The sequence below is a fragment of the Rutidosis leptorrhynchoides genome, chromosome 3 (assembly GCF_046630445.1).
Source record: "Rutidosis leptorrhynchoides isolate AG116_Rl617_1_P2 chromosome 3, CSIRO_AGI_Rlap_v1, whole genome shotgun sequence".
NCBI classification, from domain to species: domain Eukaryota; kingdom Viridiplantae; phylum Streptophyta; class Magnoliopsida; order Asterales; family Asteraceae; genus Rutidosis; species Rutidosis leptorrhynchoides.
Window position 1 is genome coordinate 333,095,452 of NC_092335.1, and position 6,711 is coordinate 333,102,162.

At 40.1% G+C, this 6,711-nt stretch overlaps 1 non-coding gene across 1 annotated transcript; it reads right to left on the reverse strand.

Annotated features, from left to right (window-relative positions):
* Positions 1-1,383: 1,383 nt before the first annotated feature.
* Positions 1,384-1,489, reverse strand: LOC139903433 (small nucleolar RNA R71). The gene has a single exon (XR_011778253.1). It is a non-coding gene; the product is annotated as a small nucleolar RNA R71 (small nucleolar RNA).
* Positions 1,490-6,711: the final 5,222 nt, after the last annotated feature.

Sequence of the window (6,711 nt, forward strand, 5' to 3'; positions counted from 1 at the left end):
TAAGGGATGTTGCTGTCTATTCAGAATCTTCAAGCCTAACGCAATACCCAGTGACATTTCTTATGACATGGGCGTTTAGGATCAGTTTAATGAATACAAGGCCTCTGCCTATTCATGAGCCAGCATTCCATAATCTCGGCAGAATAACTGATGAAGTCATAGTTTGCACTCACTTTAACCTTATCTAAATTACGAATTTTATCGCATTTACTTTATCTATCTTATAAATTAGAAAATCCTAAAATTAAGTAACCACTACTCCTTTCTAATTATCTTAGGCTTAAATATAGGTTCGATTCTACTGATATCTCAAAAATACGACTCTAGGTCATACTTCCCTTACTTATACTAAGAAGTAGTACGATTTAGGCCCCGCTAAATATAAATTTAAAACAGTACCCACCCCCTTGGTGGTTGATTCTGACGTGTTGCGGCCTGACGACACCGCACAAACAAAACCGTTCGTTTCGGCCATATCAAGGGGGAGTATAGTTTTTGGCGCCGCTGCCGGGGAACTGGTATCAGGCAATACTGCTCTTTATCAAACTTATTCACAAGCATTTAGTGGTGTCTAAGAAAGACAATTATACACGGACTTGGTTGTTGGATTTTCCGAACAGTCGCAAATTATATTGGGACCAAAAGGATCCTGCCTCTCCCTAGTCGGCCTGGCCACTTGGTTTGTTGAATAGTTCGTACGGAGCTCTGTTATCGAAATACCAGGAAATCAGTAGCCAGAACCAAAAATATATTCAACCATAGGATAGTTAGTTAATTAAATTAGATTACCTTAGACTAAGACTACTTTAGATTAGGCTACCTTAGACTAGTTTAGATTACCTTAGATTACTTTAGAAATTTAGTTTATTTGCTAAATATTAAAAACAAAAAGGCATACCCAGTGTATGACCCAAACCCGATCTAGACCAAGGCCGTTGTTATTCGTACTTGATCCAGACGCAATAATCTCTAAAGCACGCAAGAAAGCACGAATCAGAAATTGAATGACGTTACGCGTCACTTTAGCAGAAAATACCAAACCCTCGATTGAAGGTCGAGGAGGACCGATCAGATTTCCGGAGATTCAAGGACACTCGTTCGAGTTAAAACATCACATCATCCAGTTCATCCAGAATAGCTGTCAGTTTCATGGATTACCGAATGACGATCCTAATTCTCACCTTGATAAATTTATATCTCTTTCGAACTCCTACAAACAGCCAGGGATAGGACAAGATATAGTCCGGCTATACTTGTTTCCCTATTCTCTCACTCATCATGCTCAAATTTGGTTCGAAGGACTGGAAAAAGATTCCATCACGTCATGGACGGAGATGGCTACTAAATTCCTAAACAAATATTTCCCTCCTTCTAAACAAACCAAGCTTAAGAATGACATCATTAACTTCAAACAAAGTTATGATGAATCTCTTTACACTGCATGGGAGCGATTCAAAATCCTGCTGAAGAAATGCCCTAATCACCAGCTAGAATGGTCAGCCCAAATCTGTACCTTCTACAATGGTCTTACGGTAAATCATAGGACGATGATCGATGCAGCAGATCAAGGGAATCTGATGAATCAAACTGCAGACGAAGCATGGGAATTGCTTGAGAACATGACAATGCATCATCATGACTGGAACAGTGGTGAAACAACTTCATCATCTGCCCCGCTCTCTGCACTTAACAATCAAACAGAGGCCATCAAATCCCTCACAGATAAGATGGAATCTCTTGCTAAACAACTCGGAGATTTGAAGACGAAGACGCAGCCGCAGCAGGTCAACCAACCTCAGGCTTGTGTTAATTGTACCAGCCCACAACCTACTGAAGAATATCAAGTTGAGTACGAAAACCCTGACGGTTCAGTCTGTTACGTTCAATAACCAGCTCGTCCACCAAATTCCGGATTCAATGAACAACATAGGGTTAATCAGTTTCAACAAAAAAACCAGCCTTTTCGCTATCGCTATCCACCTTATCCAGCTCAGCAATCTTAATTGACCTACGATCAACCACTTCCACTCACTGGTCCGCTAGCTGAGGAAAATTCCCCTACCACACAGATTACAAAAGCAACTAACCCCACTCTCGGAGCTGATGATCAGTTGACTCAGTTCATTTACGGATAACAACAGCTAAATCAAATAACTGCAGCCAGGCAAGATCAGACGGAGATACTAATGAGAAATCAATTGGCTCTGCTCAAAAGTCTGGAGACGCAGCTCGGACAATTATCACAACGCCTTGAAACCCGATCGCAGGGAAGGTTACCAAGTAATACTATCCAAAATCCCTACATAGAAGAAGCAAAGCAAATGGATTCCGTAATCCCAGAGGAAGAACCACGGAGAAGGTCAGCTAGGCTCAAGAACAAATCGACATATACTCAAAAGCTGACACCTGAAACTCCAGTTCGCGTACCCTATCCTGGAAGGCTACAGAAAGAACCATCCAAGCTTGATTCCTTCAAACTTGATGGAAGATTCCTGGACACTATGTCCAAAGTCCCCAACCAGAAGAGATACATCTGAAGGCTTCTCTCTACAAAGGAAAGGATACCAGATTCTAACAAAATTCCACTAAGTGAAAAATGCTCTGCATTACTCAGGAACTCTCTACCACAGAAACTAGGAGATACGGGCCGATTCGTTTTCCCATGTTCAATCTACCAATCTGGAACCATTCATGCGCTAGCAGATTTAGGAGCAAGTATCAATCTAATCCCCTACTCTCTCTACAAGAGATTAGAGTTAGGAGACTTGTCACCAACTAAAATAACAATCTAACTCGTCGATCACACAATTCGATATCCTAAGGGCATAGTTGAGAATGTCTTGGTGAAAGTCGATAAATTCTTGTATCCTACGGATTTCGTAGTAATGGATATTAAGGAAGACCTACATACCAGTAGTGTTAGGAAGACATTTCATGAATACGGTTAGGACTATCATTGATGTGTACAATCAAACCTTGATCTTACGATCACATGGGGAGAGCGTTACCTTCAAAATTGACCGACCAACCGATCTTTCTAGACAGGCAGAGATGTTTGCTATTTCCACCAGACGGATCACTTCCGATGACAAGTCTTCACCACCAGCCAATGATATCGAGATGGGTGTTGAATCAAAGTGTGTAGACGACCCAGAAATGGAAGAAGAGGATCCCAGCGAAGAAATAGAGGAAGAAGAGGAATCTGAAGAGGAAGAGGAAATGGAAGATGTAAAAGAAACTGCGACAATACCCGCTCTAAGCATTAAGCGTCATGAAGAATTAATGAGGCTTGAGACGGAAGATCATAGTTTAATCATTCGCTTCAAGAAGAAGACCGATAAGGCTGAGGTTAAGGATATAGAAATTGATCCTGTAAGTATCAAAATGGAGAATCAGAATACTGAAGAAACTTCATCAGACGCATCCTCAGAAGAATAATATACCGATGATGACGAGGAAGAGCAACATGAAGACATTCTGAATAACTCACACTCTCCAACCGAACCAGATTAAGGAGAGCCGGACTCTTCTTCAGATCGGATTCCGGTCATATCTACACATGCAGACATGATAACCTTCATCAATGATACCGATGAATTTGAAGATATTCTTGAAGCCATCCGTAAATCATCAATTAATTTTTCGCTACGCTTAACAGAACGAATTATGGCTATCCGAGAAGAACACAACCTCTATCTCTGAAGAGAAGACAATGATGTTGAAATCCTAGAAGAACGAATTCAAGACTTTATCAATTCTCTTCACGATCATATCTACCAAGAAGAAAGGCAACGAGAGCACAATTCAGTGGTTCGCACTATTCTTGAGACAAGATTCTAACGAGATCAGAAGGTCATTTACTCTAAGGTTTATAACGCATTAGCCGGATCCGCACTTCCATTCTCAGCAAACCAACAAGCACTATTGACTGTCATCCGGAAGCACATAGATCTTTCTACCGGACGCCCGACTTATTACTCTGATTTGCAAATGATCGAGGATATTCACAGCTTGTTCGCTCTCCTAGAAAATGATAATTTCGAAAGCACACTAGACAGACTAGTGATTTACGTAACAATTGATCACCATGCTGATCTGATTATCAAAGAATTACGAGACGATGTTACAGAGAAAGTAAGGCGAAACAATCTGTTCTCTCATCTTGAACCAGATCGAGTCAACATTGCCACCTATGTTACGAAGCAGATATCACGTATCTTCCACGAATCTACAGATCCTAGTTTCACATTTAAAGCTGGATGTCGGGAGATATACTCAAAGACGGTGACATTAATGCTCGGATCAGGATTGCTGTTCACTTCTTTTCAGCTTCGCCTTTTAATAAATCTGTGCAAAGCTACAGACTCTTACTGTAGAGATCACCATTTCAAAGACTTCAAGATTCTAAAGATACAGTTTCTAACATTGTTTGAAGACCTCCGAAATGAGCATCCCATCAGAGAAACAATCACCATCAGCACTGATTCTATGATTGACATTCATGGGTCAACCAGCAAAGCAGTGGATTACATTCTCATCGGACTTCAAGACTTATCAAGAGCCGAAACTGCGCACTACTTATCTTTCAGAAGATCTTCAAGAGAAGTACCGGATCTTCTACCACTATTGGTCCGACACTTTCTCAGGATTTATCCGCCAAGACTCACATTCCCTAGAGAAGAACAAGATTACAACCATCAGCGAGGAATGTTTAATTTTTAAAGCATCACTACGGTCGAGCCAACGACCTTAAACAAAAGCGCTTCTAGGGAGGCAACCCGTGAAATAAAGAGAGTAGAAGAATAAAGGATGACAAATGAGCCGATCAATAAAAGGCACAAGGGAGCCAGCCGCATATGCTAGGGGTATTTCTTTCTTTTCGCTACTAGCTCAAGATTCGAACTATGCCACATCTTAGCTTATCACTAAGTGTGGGATAACAACCCAATTAAAACACTAGACAAATAATCCTAAATCTTCAACTAAAACTCCTAAGTGTGGGATACACTAGGAACATTGACGACAATGTTCGTCTAAGTGTGGGATGTTGGTATAATCTTTTTATGCTATATTAAAATAATCCATTACGAAGATTCCAAGTCCTTAAGCCAAATTTCAAAAAAAATTTGCAAAAGAAAGCCTTTTCGTAAAAAGTATTTTTGAAAACCTAAAACGGTTGCCAATAAAAAATAAGGCTTAAGTAGGGTGGACATCTTGTTAGGTTGAACCAAATCTATAATAGAGCATTGCATGACTAAGGCATTATCGACCTAAATTGATTATGGTGAGGCACCTCAAATAAGACCAGCATTCATCTTTAATGCTTCACTATTTTTCATTGAGAGTGTCGATGTCTGTGCTCAGAATCAGAACTTGCTTTAGATCTACATTTCCAAGCAGCGAAACGTGATTTGGTTATAATCAGAAGAGCTAGTCATTTGTCAAAAATAAGCCTTCCGCACCTCCACTACTTCTACTCCACCACCACATCAACATCATCTTTACTATTACTCGAAAAATCCAGAAAATGAGATTTTTTCCGAAAACCCGATGTTATAAACCTCTCAAGTATCATGGCAAAGGTCTTGAAAAAGTTTACCGGCAAAAAGTTTCTCGATATGAAATCTCCAAAAAAAATCAAGTTCTGAAAAGGAGCAGAATGTAATAAGAGAAATGCTAATAAGAGAAATGCTGAAGAAAACTTGACCGAAAATGATTATCAAATGAAGAAAAATTCAAAAGTGCTTCAGCACTCCTATCTACCCGAATAAAATTCTGTATAAAGACTACATTACCCTTCTATCTCACCCCTCAAAAACAACTTCACTACCACTCTGAAATTCCTTTTCCATCATTGACAAATGACCTAGAAGCTAAGATTACTACCGTTCTCGCGTTAGCAGCAAGGATTTGAGTCTTTATCAAGCCTATGACGATGGGTACAGCATGACTGGCTAGTGATTTCATTTCTTAGATCTATAGGGAACCCTAAACACTTGTGTGATTTGAGTGACCCGTGAAAGCTAGCCTATGTCATGTAACCTCCTCGCATGCTTGCAGAGATAGTTTCAATCATAACATAGATGACTCACCTTATCTTTTGCTCTTATAATAAAAGCAAACTGCTTAGGCTATTAGAAAAGAAACTCAGAAAAGATTCTTAAGGAAATGAGAGTTTGCTTGAGGACAAGCAAAGTCTAAGTGTGGGATATTTGATATCGGCTAAAAAGTCATGTTTTCACCCCGTTATTAAGGCCCAAAAACAAGAAAGATTTGAACTTTATCGGAAAAATACCCACTTCGTTAGTTAGAATTTAAGAACAAGTAATTACGAAGATGGTGCAAAAAGAATCAAGAGAATCGGAGCTAAAACGAAGATTCTAGAGCGAAAACGGTGAAAGACAGGAAATCAAGTTATGATCCAGGGAATCAGCAAGCCAAACGGCTTGCCAAATGGGCTGTCAAAAGGCCTACTAGTGTGGCAAAAGGCCTGCTAAACGGCCAGAACAAACGGCCTCGTTAAACGGCTTACCTCAGCAAACGGGCCCTGCAAACGGCTTGCCAAACGGCCTGCCAGCCATTTACAGGCAAATTTTGTGCTTATTTAAAGGGTCTTTTTCATTCATTCCAACACACACTTCAATTCACTTCTTTCTCTCTCGAACAATATTAGTTATACTCTCAAGGCCTTCGACCCTATACGGGAAACCT